Raw genomic sequence first — 16,748 nt, 5'->3', positions numbered from 1 at the left:
CTCTATAAATAAACTGGATGCGACAAGCCCATATCATGCACACCATACTGTGGTGTCCTTTTAGTCCTTTAGCAGAAAACCAAATCTTTACTCGCTCCAGCACCACAGGGCTGCAGTTGAGCACCTGCTCTCTGACAAAGTTAAAAATATTACAACAGAAATAGTTCCAGTAAGTCATTTAGTGAGTTCATGTGCAGTTTAATCATAATTATCCCTTTCAATGGATTGATAAAGTAGATTTATGGCATAGTATGCTTGACTACTTCCTCAGGCAGACTCTTGGATGGGAGGATTTTCTGCTGTTCTCTGTTTTACATCACTGTAAAGTGAAGATCTTTGGGGTTCTGACTGAAAGAAGCAACCTGAAGAGGCTGCTTTGGGATTATTTTGTCGCAACTTGTTTATACAATGAACAAGCTGCAAATAAAACTAAAAAAGTAACCCATGATGAAAATGATCACTAGTTACAGCAGTAATTCTATTTAAATGGTTTTGGAGCAACATCCGAACAGCTGGTTTGTGATCCTGATAACTTTGCAGGTGCTTTTCCAGTAATGAATGTGTAAGTAACATGTCAACCCCCCCCACCACCTAGACAGGTCCGCCATCCTCTCCTGTGTAGCAGTGAAACCAGGCCAGTAACTTCAGCGAGCTGTCCCATGTTTCCTGGCAGCCCGGCTCTGCTGCAGAAGAGACCCCACGGTTGCATTCCTTCACCCTGCGCGGCCAAGTTATGGCAAGAATGCGGGGTTGGCTCTTCATTTCTGCATGACCGGGCTGCCCTGTCCTCTGAGCCCGCAGATCGCCGTGACACATCGGTGATGACACTGGAGCAGAGGAGGGGAACTGATGATGATGATGATGATGATGATGATGATGATGATGATGATGATGATGATGAGAGGAGTGGCAGACTTCAGTAAAAACTTCCCGGAGTGACGCGCCCGGTCGCCGCTCCTCCCCGATAGTTAACAGCGAGAAGAGAAAGTTTCCCCTCCGACTTCTAGCTCTTCTCATGTCGATCGGAGGGCGGTAGGACCGAGAAATAAAGCCAAGGCTTTGTCTTTTCACGGGAGAAAGAAGTCTGGACATGAGAGCAGTCGGCTGGTAGAGAAGTCACCTGAATCCCCCCCTCCCCAAAGCGAGCGCCATCATGAAGCCCCTGCTGCGCCTCGGCGTCTCCCTGCGGACTCTCCTGCTCCTCAGCGCTCTTCTCAAGGTAAAAACCAAACAAAAAAAGGCTCTTATTCATTGACACTCTGCGCAGGATTAAACCAGGTGGCAACGCGGTGTTTGGGGATGATGGAGGTCAGCTCTCATCACACCGGTGTGACTGCACCTGTTGCGCAGGGAGCTCAGACTTATGAGAGAGAGAGAGAGAAAATCAGCAACTACAAAGAAGTTTCATCCTGGTGTCAGCAAAGGAGGTTTGGTGGTTGATAGAGAATGTCGTGGCTTATTGTAAGATGAATGATGGTCCTTTGAGAGTTTTAATTGGATTCAAATGTATGTCAGCGAGTAATTAATGCGCCGACCTTCAGCTGGAGAGGTTTAACAATGGTGGGCTATTTACTGGAAGACGGAGAGAGAATAAATTAGGTCTAACGATGGACTTGGAAATTAGAAAAAAAAAAAAAAAAGAGGCATTTTTCACTACTTTACTCTCTTGTAGTAATTAAAGCAAATCCTCCAATGAGATACATGATATCAGGAGTGTTTGGTCAGTTGTTTATTCAGGACTGCACAGGTCAGCATCCAGTGACCTGACCTGAGGTGTGAAATGTGTCCAAATGCATCCCTCTGAGCAAAGCTTACATAACAGATAGACTGAGGCATCCAGCAGCCACAGACCCACCTGTCCCTGTCCCACTGGTCTTTCTGGAGAGAGGGAGAGGGTGAGGGAGGTTGAGAATGGCATGTGAGGATGTGTGTGGCCAACACAATGGGGTCAGGAATGGAATGAGGTGCAGCTCGGTGTCTCTGTCACTCCTGCAGCCACAACTCTAACGAACACGCCACTTTATTAGGTACAGCTACAGTCTGATGGAATCCCATACAGCGGAGAGAGCAGCGTGTGACCTCTGGGCATTTTGAACTGTATTTAGAGGAGGTTTTTGTATTGGACACTACTTGATAACTGCAGGGAAAAGTTTTAAAAGTTCTTTCTAATAATCAGAGGCCTTGTGCTGCCAAATGTCTCATTCCAGGCGTCGTAAATGATGATGAAACACTTTTTGTGCTGTAACCAAACTGAACCACATGAGGAAGTCCTTTTTCTCACCAAAAATGTGTTTGTCTCCTCATGACAAAATCATGACCAAAAGTTACAATGAAAGTCAAGATGAACTAAATAAATGAAGAGACAATGTACAATGATTGCTGTGTTGCTAAAGGAATTTTATTAACTAACAACTTAGATGTGATCATAGAGATTTAAAGAGTCTGAAAGTTTCTGGTTTAGCTACCTGAAAGTGCTTGAATTTTACTCTTGAAAAGCCGTACGATCCCTGAACCTGAAGGCCTCACTAGAAGTAGATTTCCTTGTGGCATTGCCAATGTGGAGACGGTCCTCACTAGGAAAAAAAGACCAAGACACTTAAATTCTCCGGATAAATGTGGCCTCCAAAAAACCAGAAGGTTTTGGCGGATGGTTTTTGCTTGCAACATGTGTGACTTTGAGAGTGACCAGAGTGCTCTGAGTAACTTCTCCTATCAATAATCTGGCTTCCTCTAACTTCACCATAGAGGCAGCAGATTGAAAACGCTCATGCAGCTTTTATGTTTGAGCTCTTGTTTATAATGGACGAGGTTCGCATCATGCAGAGAAGCTTTATATATAAGCCCCAAATGATTCATTCCCCTGGCAAGTTTTGACTTAAAGTTACTTTTATTCAACCAGCAAGTTTTTTCTTGATTGGAAATGACACAGGCGTCTCCCAGAAGATTATAAGACGATGTACAAGAGGCGTCATTGTGGAAAAAAATATTTCTCAGCTTTTATTTACATTTGAACAAAAAGTGGCATATCCAAAATTATTCATACCCTTCTCTATAATCAATAGAAAAGCCTTTATTGGCTATTACAGCAATCAAACGCTTCCTATAATTGCTGACCAGCTTTTTGCATGTCTCACTGGTATTTTTGCCCATCCATCTTTAGAGATGAGCTCCAACTCTTTCAGGTTGGAGGGTCTCCTTGCCATCACCCTGATCTTTAGCTCCCTCCACAGATTCTCAATTGGATTCAAGTCAGGACTCTGGCTGGGCCACTGCAAAACGTTAATGTTTTTGTCCGCTAACCATTTCTTCACCACTTTTGCTGTGTGTTTTGGGTCGTTGTCGTGCTGAAATGTCCACTGGTGCCCAAGGCCAAGTTTCTCTGCAGACTGCTTGATGTTGTTGTTGAGTATCTTGATGTATTGCTCTTTTTTCATGGTGCCGTTTACTCTGATTAGGTTCCCTGGTCCATTGGCTGAAGAACACCCCCAAAGCATTAGGTTCCCACCACCATGTTTGACAGTGGGGATGGTGTTCTTAGGGTTGAAGGCTTCTCCTTTTTCACGCCAAATGAAGGATACATCATTGTGGCCAAACAATTAAATTTTTGTTTCATCTGACCATAAAACAGAAGACCAGAAGTCTTCTTCTTTGTCCAGATGAGCATTTGCAAAGGCCAAGCGGGCTTTTGTGTGCCTTATTTGGAGAAGTGGCGTCCTCCTTGGTCTGCGTCCGTGGAACCCAGCAGTGTGCAGTGTCCGTTGGACTGTCTGCCTTGAGACGTTGCCACCAGCAGAGCCCAGATTCACCAGGATGGCCTTGGTGGTGATCCTGGGATTCTTTTTCACCTCTCTCACTATCCTCCTGGCCAGCACAGGTGTCACTTTTGGCTTCCGACCACGTCCTCTCAGATTTTCCACAGTGCGGAACGTCTTGTATTTTTTAATAATACTTTACACTGTAGCCACTGGAACTTGAAAACATTTAGATATGGCCTTATAGCCCTTTCCTGACTTGTGAGCAGAGACAATGCGCAGCCGCAGGTCCTCAGTGAGCTCCTTTGTCTTAGCCATGACTGTCCACAAACCAACTGCAGAGAGCTGCTGTTTTTCACCTGTTGAGTTGATTAAAACTGTTCCCGCTGCTGCTGTTCCCAATGAATCAGGGTAATTAGGATGCTTTAGAACAGCTTGGACTATTTGGAATGGTATAGAACTTTGGATTTTCCCATTGACTGTGACAGTTTGCAAAGGGTATGAATAATTTTGGACTTGCCACTTTTTGAGAAATATTTTTTTTCCACAATGATGCCTCTTTTACATCGTCTTATTATCTTCTGGGAGACGCCTGTGTCATTTCCAATCAAGAAAAAACTTGCTGGTTGAATAAAAGTAACTTTAAGTCAAAATTTGCCAGGGGTATGAATAATTGTACATATATATGTGTATATATATATATATACAGGCCTGCATTTGAATCAGAAACTGGCACCAGTTAAATCCTGGTATGATCATAATGGTCTCATATATAACTCACAAAGGTAAATTCTCCATGCTTCATTCTAGTCAAATTCGACACGGATAATGCTCCACTTCCTGTCTGTCAGTGGAGACATACTGTAGACGCGTGTGTCTGTGAGGCTCAAAGTTGATTTTAGTTGAACTTTTAAGTTAAAAAAATAGCGAGAATTGGAGTTGCCAATTGTTGCCGTTGTTTATTTAGCATGATCCTGTATTGGTTTGTTTGCCGTGGGTAAAACGAAACAACAAAACCACAGTTATTGGAGGATATGATCCCATTTGAAGGACGTGTGTGCAATTACTTAGCATGAAAATTTATTCTTGACATTGATGGCATTTGACAAAATAATCACGATCAAGACTTGGAGGATGAAAAGCTCCACATAATCTTGTCATTTTGTCTTATTAAAGATGTAACATTTAAAAATTGGCCACTTGCTCTGAATAAATGGAAGGATGTATTTCACCTCCTCATCCCACCCTCGTCCTCCCCTGCTAAACCTTACAATGTCCTCAAAAAGCATCTTGATGTTCAAGGTTCATTTATTTCTCATTTTACAACACAGGGCTGCATAATAGAATGAAGCTGTGGCCCCTTCATGCTACACTCACATAGAACATACTATATATACAGATAATTACATTTAGAACAGGATCAAATATGAAATGAAAACAATATATGCAGTTATTTATACACATATGTGCATATATACACCCATACACACCCAGGAAATAATTCTGTGGTGCATTTTCTAAATTTGCGCCTGGAGGAATGTGAACAGCAGGATAGTGATGATGACTTCATGTCTTCATCTTCACAATAAAAGTTTGGCATGTCGGAAACATTGTCCATCAGCCTGCCTCGTACTACCAAAGTCTGCTCTGTCTCCAGTCCACCCGTCGAGAGCGGCTGTGTGCATGCTACTGGTGGTCATAAGATGCTGTGGGCAGCGATTGACAGATCTGCTGCTCTTATTCCAAACCCCCATTTCGGTACATTTTGTGTTTGGTCTTTGTCTCATGTTGGACTGAGTGCAGACTGATGCTACAGTGAGTTACTATCACCCCAGAGGTACAAAGTGGTATTATGAGATAGTACTGGACGGGGCTAGCTGGTTAGCATGCTAACTTCAGTAGATATCTCTGCAACACAGTGCATAGACGTGTTTGACATAACAACATTCTGTTGATATTGGTAGTTCATTCGTGGATGTTTAAACTAAAATTATGTCTAGATTTTACACATTGTACCTTTAACTCTTAAACATTGCAATTCATTGTCTTATAGTGAAAGTATCCGATATTCTGTGCCCAAATGGCATCACAACAGTATTGGTTTCAATGAGGAGGTAAAGGTGCTTGGCTCATTGATATAGTTAACTTCTCTGAAGAGTACACATGTACACAGAACACATGAACACAGGCCGCACAGTACATATGCAAATGTACCCTGTCGCCAACACAGTTGGTTTTAAGATCGTGAGAGAGAGAGAAAGGCAGGTTTACCGACTCTGATGATGGCTCATATATGATGGCTGTATGCCTCAGTACTACAGAGAAGTTTCATTGTGTTGTAAAACTATGAAAACACATTTTCAGGGATTGTTGTAACAAATGTTGTGACGGTTAGAAAAAGAATTCTGTGTTGGCCTAAAGATGCATTCACTTTCCCTTTTAGAGACAAAACCTGCTGCTCTTTCAGCCTGACTCAGACCCGACAGTCTCCTTTGTAGCTTTAGGGAACTTTAACTTTGCCCTTTAGGATATTATACAAGTGTGCTGGTCTGTGTCAAGTCTGTGTCTGGTGACGATTAAGCACTGTATTGAAATGTGTCAGAGAATAGTTTAGAGATGCATAGTCTGGCCAAAGGCTCAAAGGAAGTTACAGTAGAAAAAGGGGAAATACTATGTTCCCCTGAAAGGAAATATTTTTTGCATACACGTAATGAATAAACACCTTTTATGCCAAATACAGAAACAGGTAGTTGAAATGTGGACCTAAATATGTGGCATGGACACTTAACGATTATAATGACATTATTAAATTCCCTTCCTCTACACGAAGGTGTCATTGTTTTCTGTTCAATGATCAACCAGATACAACACTGCTGAACCTCTTCTCTACAGAACATATAAAAGGCCCTAAATGCCACACAGGTGCTTTCACTTACAGTATATAGGATAGTTAGACCTGTGCTCAGGATGTAATTAGGTGGAGCTATGATGGAATAACCAATTAACCAATAGGAACCTCACCTATGTGGGCTGATGAAGGGTATGGAAGGACCTTTGCCTCTCTCTCACCTGTATTTCCTGCCACCCTTACACTGTCCTGTCAAAATAAACGCATGAAAAGCAAAACAAAATGTGACGTTGGAGGTGGCTCAGATGGTAGAGTCTCCTTCTCATTCCTGACATGAAATGAAATTTAATCACTTTACTGTTAACAAATCATTGTTAGTTTACTGGAGGTGGAGGTTATAGATCCTTGTAGCCTTGACTGGATCTTCTCTTTGTTATAACAGTATATAATCTCTTCTTTTTGCAATGACATACAAACTCGTGTTAAGTAGAAACAGTTTTTTGTCAAAACATCATGATGAACAGATCAGTGTGTTGTTTTACTAATCAGTGCTCCTCCCTCACTTTTTGTAACATGTAGAAACTGTAGTTTTAAAATTGATGTTTGCATAAATTCAGCATAATTATTGCACAGGAACAACAGAATTATTTATATAACACTGAATTGATTCAATAGTTTAATTAATTTGCCTGTTATCTCTTTAATCACATGTTCAATATTATTCCGTGTATTTGTCTGTTCCCTGCCAAATCTAATGCCCCTATGGGGACCATTAAAGTTTGATACGTAAGTGTTTCCTATTAAATTTATATATAACACTAAATTAAACAGAAGTGGTACATTAACATCCTGATGCATAATTCAGTTTTCAATTCTGACGCCTTTAATGATTTTGTCCTTTCTCTCAGCCTCGCTTCTAGTCGAAATAACACGTCCACTCAGGAGATAATAATAATTTTTTTTTTGTACTGAGGAGCTTTTCATGACATTTGTGTGGCCATCATACACAACGCTGGGAATCAGACTGAAATGGGATTCAAAATAGGTCAAGTAATAAAGCAGTGGTTTGATAGGTGCAGCACAGAGAAAGTGCATGCAAAGTCACAGCTTGACAGTCACCCGTTAATGACCCAGGAAAAGTACAATACTTTGCATGCGTTTTTGGTATGGAGCCTCTCTCTGTTCTGTTCCCATCCCCTGCATCTGTTTCTGTCGCTCTTTCTGTCTCTGGGTCCTCATCTCAACATTCAGGAATGAGAGAATGGTGACGTTGCTATCAGTGGGAAGCATCTTGGAACAAGGAAATATGACGTTTTCTAACACTCACAAGAACTGGCCCGTCCGTGGCTATGGACTCCTGTGTAACGAACACTGCCGGCTGCTGTTCTGATGCCTTGCACTACTACAAAATATGGATGGTGTGTGATGACATGATGACGTCTCATATGAGCATCCCGCTCCAAAATTTGTTATTCTCGCTGTATCCAAATTAGAAAGCACAGGCCTCCTTCTGTCTTGCCTCCCATAACTGATCTAAAGTGCAAAAGTCACAAGTCAGGTCGTCCTTTGTGGAGAGCTGTGCCCTCCACCCACTCCCAACCCCCCCGTCAACTATATCAAGACAGTCCCGTTCCAAATAAACATGTCCAAAACATGCTGCCTTCGACCAGGACTGGAAGCTCTGCATGTAAAAGATGAACTACAAAGAGTCACAGTTCCCCAGTCCATGTAAATGAGACACAGGCTTCTCGCTCGGCCTCAAAGGCCTGATTGTCAGCAGATAGCCATCATTTTGCCAGTGGCCTCTGAGCGATTCACGGCGAGGCAAGGCAAGGCTGGATGAAAAATTATTTCACTCGTCTCTCTCTCTTTCTGTCATACTGCCTTTCCAGATTAAGTGCTTCAAGATTTTTAATGCCCCTTTATTACAAAATGACCATATTACAAGTGGCTATCTGTGGCAGTTTGATGGTTTTATCACCCAGCAGTTGTACTGTACATGCACAAATGAAACATGATGCATTCACTTATCTTTCTACATCCTGTAGTGCCTCTGAACAAGTGTTTTTCACTTCTATGGCAGTCCATGACTTTGGGCCAGACTGTTGGATGTCATGACATTTTATGTTTCTGTTTACGTTCATGGTGCCCAGAAGATGAATCCCAACAACTTCTGTTTTTTCCTCCAGGGCCACCAGCAGGTTGAGATTTTCTGTTTTTTAATGAAATTCCTCAACAGCTATCAGATTGCGATACATATATTCATGTTTCACCCAGAATGAAACAGATCGTGCTGCCCATAGTCACATGGGGCAGTATACATTGTTCTTTGGACAGTTTAGAAAGGGAAGGGACATGTTGAGTCACAAAGAAGTCTGTCACTAATCATATAAAACATACAGTATGCTCTCTCTGCTCTCTGCTCCATTTTAACACATGTCAAATATCACACTGACCATACTTCTGTGATCAGTGTGCCGTCCCTGAGCATGATCCATTGTTGCTCTGCCAGCAGCATCAGGAGGAAGCTCGAATGGCAAGTGCATTGTACTCAGATGGGTATCTGCAGCCAGGAGCTCAGCTCTCTGCACAGCGCTGCGCTGTGCTGGGGACAGTAAACACTACGTCACTTATTTCCATAGCCTCCGATGTGGCCCGTGATAGCAGGACTGCGGTGTGGGAGGCTAATACTGTACCTGGAGACAAATATTCATCAGTCATGCGTTTGTTTGAGGCAGTGGATACTTTTAGACATGACTTTTGGGGATTTTTTTGCTGATTTGTGTTCGTGTAGTATTCCACAATGGGGAGCGATCATATTGAATTTCTCTTGTGCAGTTTTGTGCCATTTCTCGCAGATATGCAATCATTCTAAAATATTACATAATATAATACTGTACAGAATACAAATTCATAAAACACAGACACCTAAAAGGACCATCTGCACGTCAGAAAAAGAATAAATCAGCCGTAGATGTGGTCCAAATTACAAAAAACAATAAACAAAAAACTATAATAAAAACAGGTGCCTCTGCATTTAAATGACACTAATAACAAGAAAAGTATGTTAATTTCCCAGTCTACAGTAGTTATTGATTAATTTTCAACAAAACTTTAGTGTAGGGTCATTAAAAAAATGTATATCCCAAATATTCAGATAATTTACGAAATCCAGAGTTGATGCCCAGCCCATGTGTAAAATCATTGATTGTGTGGTTCACAAATAGATAGAAGTAAATAAGCAAAATGGTTGTGTAATTTGGGTGAATGGTCCCTTTAAGAGGTAAATAGCAGCACTCAGTCTTGTAGCATCAGAGAGGTCAGAGTTTGTTGTGAATTAATTGGAGGCAAAGATCTCAGAGTTGTCTGGCACAGCTGGTCACTCATGTGCGGTGGTGCGGTAAGAGATAAACTTTAATTTACTATTTTGTCAGCGTGTTCCACTAAACATTGAATGAAAATACAAAAAGTCAAAGATCAGGCATTTTACTCTGGGATATTTCACTTGTTTAAAGAATAAGTTACCAAACCATGTCCCTTGGTAATGGAAAACAAAGCCAAAGGTGCAGTTTGGCGCGAGAGAATCACACACGGCACACAGCGGAGGAAGGATGCTCGAAGACGGCTTCAAGTGAACCCAGACCAGTTTGAGTGACACAAGTGTTGATTTATTAGCCGATGTCGTGTGGCTCTTGTCTTCCTTTATTTGACCTTAATGAACTGGAGGTATGAAGTACAGCATTATGCTTAACTTAAAAGTCCTTTATGCTGTTCAGATCTGTTATCGGGGGTCTCTGGGTGGGTTCAGGAAGCGCCAGGAAGTTCTGTTAGAACAGAAACAATTGAGCTACTGAGGCAATGAACTTTAAATAGAGAACAAGACGTCAATTCATTACAGGCTGACAGAGGAAAGTGAGAGTTGAGAATTTTCACACGTCTGACAACACATCATACATGATATATTTCAAATGTACATGCTCTCTCTGTGATCTCACTGTGACATGTTAGCCACATTATTGATGATACATGTTGCCATGATGTTTAGTGGCCCTGTCTATTTACAGCGCTTGCATCCATTATTTGACACTCGTGGGTAAAGAAAACATTGTCTTGTGCCACACAGCCAAGCTAAGCTGAAGAAAAAAACACTCCTCTGGTGCTGTTATCTACAACAACAAAATCTAGTCGAGGACAGGAGATGTCAACACACAAATGCTGCCAGAGGAGAAAAGAATAAAAAAAGAATAACAAAGAATAAAGTGAAGCGTTACCGACACTGATATGAACTAGACAGTGGGGTGAAAAAAGATAGAAAGTACAAAAGAAAGGAAATCAATAAAGGAGAAGAATTAAAAAAAAAAACATGTCTCACCCTGATCATGTTTTTCTTTATTTCTTCCTTGTGAAACCTTTCACACACACACACACACACACACACACACACACACACACACACACAAATGTTTTGGATTGTGTCAGATAACGTGATTTTGCAGAAATTACTGCTGTAGAGGAATCCACTTTCTCCACTCAGCAAGTCAACAAGGGCACCACCAGCAACTCCTCAACCTTTTGCAACTTTGCATAATTGAAGGAGGAGAATGAAGTATTTTTTTTTTTTTTTTGCCTTCATGTTATTTGTTCCAAGTTATCAGATTATGAGGAGCTAAGGTTAAATAGGCTGATCCCTGAGCAAACAGCTTTTAAGGCGATTTCTTGATTGTTTAGGAGTCCGAGTGTTATTACTGAGGAAGGAACTGAGGCGTTATCAGGAGGCGAGCAGCAAAGGCGGACCGTTAGGAATGAAAGGGAATCAGAGAGAGTGGCAGGCGGGCTGCCTTTAGGGTTGATGTAATGTTTATATAGTGGTCAGTACAGCCATTTCCTCCTCCTCCTGCAGACGGGCCAAGTCAAAGGGCACAGATACAGAACACGGGGCACAGGGGTCAGCGGCTGAATCCCAGCCAAGTATGTTTCACCATGAGCACTAAATACTGCTGCTCAGACCGTAAGTGAAAGTCTGATGGTGATTAGGAGCGACCCTGGAAAGCTTCTAAGAACTTCTTCCTCTCTTTTAGTGGCTTCAATAGAGGAATAAGTAGTTGTTATTAGTGATTTTACTAGACAGAAATCCGAGGGAGCGTATAAGGCCTGGCAAAAGCATGAGGCTGAGACGAGAGCTGGGAGGGAGGATGTACATATGGGTGGAACTGAGTCCCAGTGGATACATGAAAAAGGAGAAAAAAATGACGTCCACTATTTGAACTTCACCATTTCCCAAATGGGACTTTAAGCTTGGGTTTTTTCTGCTCTCTGAGTCAGTGCCAAGGCATAATGGCTTGAGACGTTGTTTTGTTTATTTAGTCAGGGGAAAATAAGTGATACTTAGGAAGGCCGCCAAGGGAAATAAAACATTCGGGAATGATAGCTCAGCAAAGTCACAGCCCTGGAGGTCAGTTTAACATGAATATTTGTGTAAAAACACGAGATTGTCAGCGTAGTAAGATGCAGCGTTCACATACTGGTATGTGTGACCTTTAAGGCGTTCTTGTGGAGCGTTAAGAGGTTGAGTTTATCAGATTCTGCTCAGACACAGATAACAGACAGTTAAAATATAAGCAACCAGTTTTCAAACTTTGTCTAGTTGTAATGTTCTTACTAAGTTTATGTAGCAGTAAATAGAGCTTACAAAGTGCATACACATGCCAAATACTAAGCACATCTGTTGTCAAGGTTTAGAGATCATTCTTCACCCTCGAAACAGTGGCAGATGGAGTTTTCTCAGTTGTCATTCATTTTAGTAGTTTAAATCCCTGTTTCTTCGGAGCACTTTACGGACAGTTGCCTAACACTTGTTAAATGGGCCTTTTTCATGGCATCTAACTATGTCGTAGCTTGAGGAAAAGTAGCCCACAAGTTTACCTAATGATGTGACTCCGTTTGCGCTCTGCATTTGGGTTCTTTATCTCCTTGGCTACATTGTAGTATTTTATTTTATTTGTCTCTGCCACGACAAGTTAAAATGAAAAAGGTGCATTATAGCTTTATTAGAAAGGTGTGACTAACAATTATTATTAATCATTACTAAGTATTAGCTGCCTATTTAGACATCAGGCCAGCACAGAGAACCATTACCATTCACGTAGAGTCAAGTTCCTGAATGCCTGATGAATCCAAGGGCAGTATTTACTCTCCTCTTTGTTCCGTTGTACACCACCTCCTGAGAAAAATATCTGGTTCTTCAGCTGCCAACTGTTTGACTCTAGTTAGCCTGTTAAATCCTGCGGGCTAGCGTGTCCATATATTCACTACACACGCACATGCAAAACCTTGAGCAAAAAATGTCTGCTTGCCTCCTTTGAAAATGGGGTTGAAGGAAAGGATGAACCATGTAGGAAATATGCAGGATGTAAAACCCAAAATAGCTAAATAGCTTTAGTTATTTGCTAACTCTTTAAACTATTCTTCTTTTTAAATAGTTTTTTTGGTTTTGTTTTGTTTGTTGTTTGTGGAGGAATTAGCCTAGCTATATCTCATCTCCATGCTGCTTCTACTTCAGTAACAGGTTAAAAAAATATGTTAAAGGATGCGTCAGTTCAGTCTACACAGATTAAAATATCTGTTTCATGTTCATAGTTCACAATTTTGAATTTTGAACTAAGTTCACAGTCCCAAAAGAGGAACTTCACGCTCACATGTCTTCCATTTTGTGAGTCCGACTTTGCTGCTGTTGGACTTGTTTTTTCAGGCCCTTTGGGCACAATTTGCACGAGAATGTGAGATCTTTTTGTGGAATCTATCTTTAGCTTTTAACAATTTTGAATAATACAAATGATAGATAGATAGATAGATAGATAGATAGATAGATAGATAGATAGATAGATAGATAGATAGATAGATAGATAGATAGATAGATAGATAGATAGATTCTACATAAGTAAAAAGAGCAGACTGAAGAGTTTTAACTGTGTTAGACTAGGAGCTTAACTAAACCCCAACCCAAACCTCTGATGGAAAGGCTCTTTCATTACTAAAAACTAAAAATAGTGTGTCACTATCGATAGTGAGAATCTGTCTGATACCCATTTTTCACTTTCTCTGCAGGGTGTTAGTGTGAAGCTCAGTCACATGCAGTTGTATACTTCCTCATGCAGGCTGTTCTTCCCTTTCATGTACAAAACCAGTGACTTCTCACACTACATAATAATTCAGAGTCATGGTCAGTGGGTTGGTTAATGTTTTAAGAGACTTGCAAGACTCAAATACTGACTTTCATAAAAGATAAAACACACGAATCACATTTCATTTCATTAAAATGTGTGTCGTACTGATGACGTTGTGTCGGTATAACATGGTATAAAGTGTTGCCCTGACCCTCTCATCCACCATGCAAACACCCTTCACCAGATGCAAAGAGCACTGAAGCCTTGAACTCCTCATGCACCACTGAGTGGCACCGTTGTGCTTCAGACAGAAGAATAGAGTCCCAGAGGACTGGAAGGAAGGGAAGGGTCGCTGCTGTGAATAGAAGAAGAAAAGTTAAGGAGAGGACACTCCAGGGACCGGTGGGTGAGAGGGGCGACATCTGATGCAGGATGGACCTTTTCTTTCTTAGTTTCCTGGTCTGATGATTTCTGAGTTGTTAGGCCAATTCTATTCTATTCTATTCTCATTAATATCAAATATGCCAGCCTCACAAGTGTCATGATTCGCTGCTTTTCTCAATTTTACCACATTGTGAACTGAATATCTTCGAGTTGTTGGACTGGTGGTCAGACCAAATTAGACATTTGAAGAGTTCATCTCGGGCTCTGGGATATTTTTCAAAATGTTCTGACTGTTTCAGACAAAATTGAAAAAAAATGAAAAAATTAACTTGATTACTTGAAAAAAAAAAAAAAAATAGTATATCCTCACTGATAAAAGTTTTAGTTGTATGAATGTGACTTTCTTTGTCATACCATCAGAGACGCAGTGCTTTGAGTCCAGCCTGATTTGATCTTGTGTGAGGGAGGACTGCTGTACACTCTGCTCCGTCATTATTCAGAGTTGTTAATGATTAACCAGATGTTTGAGCGACGATGCCATGTGTTTAATGTTTAGCTGCGTGGTAAACAGACCGAAAGGCAACATGTCAGTGAGTGACTCTGGGCTGTTTAAGTTTTGGCTAATAAGTAATGTGGAATCATAGCTGTGTGTTCAGTCCAGATAGGAGGACGCAGACTACAACCACAGCAAAAGAACAGAGCTGTGCGGACATGAAGTTGTGTGTCCACATGTGTGATATTAGTGCACGTGGTCGTTTATGAGCACGAGAGATGAGAAATTCAGATGAAATCGCACAAGGAGGAAGAAGCGTATTTTCATCAGCAGTTCCCCACATCTAACTTCACCTGAGGCCACAGAATGATTACAGATGATCTGCTTTTAGCAAGGGTCTATGTCCGTGTTTGCACTAACTGGTTCACAACATGATCTGTTCATGAAAAGACAATGAGCCTCTATCCCATTAGCTGTTGTGTAAGAGGAAGTGTCTTGATGAGTAAAACAAGGCTTTCTTAAATTTACAAGTTTAAAATTGTTGGTTATTTTACAGGCTGAGTATGTTTATACTTTATATACTTTAATATAACTACTTTCAGACCAACAAATGTAATTAATAAAGAACTTGGGCTCGATATCAATATATGTGCCTACATAATACTTTACTTTGGGAAACATAGCCATCTTTAACAAAATACATGAAACACCCAAACAAGCCTATTCTAAGCCTGTGAATAAACATTTGATATAACCTTCTGTTCCTTGACACTTTTTGATAATCCCTGCTACCGTGCATTATGTCCTCACTGCATCGAGGTTTGGTGAGAGCATGTAGACCATCGTTTTGGGAAACGAAAGTTACACAAATACGAGAGAACAGTTAGCTGAAAAAGACTGTGAAAAATAACTAAAAAGGAGGTTTTACTGGAGTTGGATTCTGGCTATATGGTTCCTTCTTTCTCATCATAGTTTTGGCTGTGATCAGATGCCTTGATGCTTTGTTATTTGGCAGCCATAGAGAGAACAAGAGCAAGGACTAAGCTGAGATTGGGGTTTTGTCCAGAGTGGATGTAAAACTAGAAGTTTAAAGCACCACATGTGGTTTGGCTGGAAGAACCACAGCTCACAGCAAGCGTGACGCAGGCTGGTGTCCAAGAAACTATTAAACTACTTTTAACTGTAACACTAACACTATTTAACACTAGTTATATTTAATAATTGATAATTCAATGTACTTCCAGTAGGTGCTACATTTAATGATGCCCTGTGCCACTGAACACGTTTGGGTTTCTAGTTGATGCTTTGAAGCTGTTTTAAACACAATGCTGACCTCTGCTGGTGAACAACCATTGACTTTGCTTTTCTCTGCTCTTGTATCCCCAGATATGCCAGGGACAATGTCTCTGTAAGTACACATGCACAGCTTCTTTGTTTTGTTTTATGTGCAAAATTTCCCTTCATTTGCCTCTTTATATTTAATGATATACAAGTTCATATACAATACAATTTGTGTGTTTAATATACATTTACATCAATCCTGTTAATATAGGATATGTAAAAGTCCTCTTCCTCTGTTTCTTCCTCTTCTTCTACTTCTTCTTCCTCCTCTTAGCTAGTGATTGTGACAGCAATATAACGTTGACAACCACAACAACAACGCTCACATTTGAATATGAACCAAACTGCACCTTATCTATTGGAAACGACACCTATGAAAACGGTTCGATAACTGGTTTGGTTCCTGGAGCAGTCTATCGTGTCACCCTTCATTGTTTAGCCTGCTGCAAAGAGGTCACAATGAGTAAGTTTGTTCAATCACTTACATTCCATACGTTAACCTTAACCACTGTCTTTAACAATGAGATCATATAGTATAATATCTACAGCGTTGCTCATAGCAAATACACAGATGAGTTACACTAATGATGAGACAATGAAATGTGAATTTTTTTCCTCCATCACACTTCCTCCTCACAGAGCCTGAAGCTGTCGGGAGTCTCACTGTCAGTGGAGTCACAACATCCAATATGTCTCTGAGCTGGACTGAACCAGAGGGAAATAGCTCCTCCTATAGAGTACAGTGGACTGATGGAAAAGATAATGAG

At 40.9% G+C, this 16,748-nt stretch overlaps 1 long non-coding RNA gene across 1 annotated transcript; it reads left to right on the top strand.

The window, feature by feature from the left end:
* Positions 1-989: 989 nt before the first annotated feature.
* On the top strand, positions 990-16,728 carry LOC139202039 (uncharacterized). The gene is made up of 4 exons (XR_011584334.1): positions 990-1,219; positions 16,027-16,048; positions 16,256-16,444; positions 16,621-16,728. It is a non-coding gene; the product is annotated as an uncharacterized lncRNA (long non-coding RNA).
* Positions 16,729-16,748: the final 20 nt, after the last annotated feature.

Source organism: Pempheris klunzingeri, chromosome 5, assembly GCF_042242105.1.
Source record: "Pempheris klunzingeri isolate RE-2024b chromosome 5, fPemKlu1.hap1, whole genome shotgun sequence".
NCBI classification, from domain to species: Eukaryota; Metazoa; Chordata; class Actinopteri; order Acropomatiformes; family Pempheridae; genus Pempheris; species Pempheris klunzingeri.
Note: the sequence above shows the minus strand (reverse complement) of the source record. Positions and strands in the feature narration are given on the sequence as shown.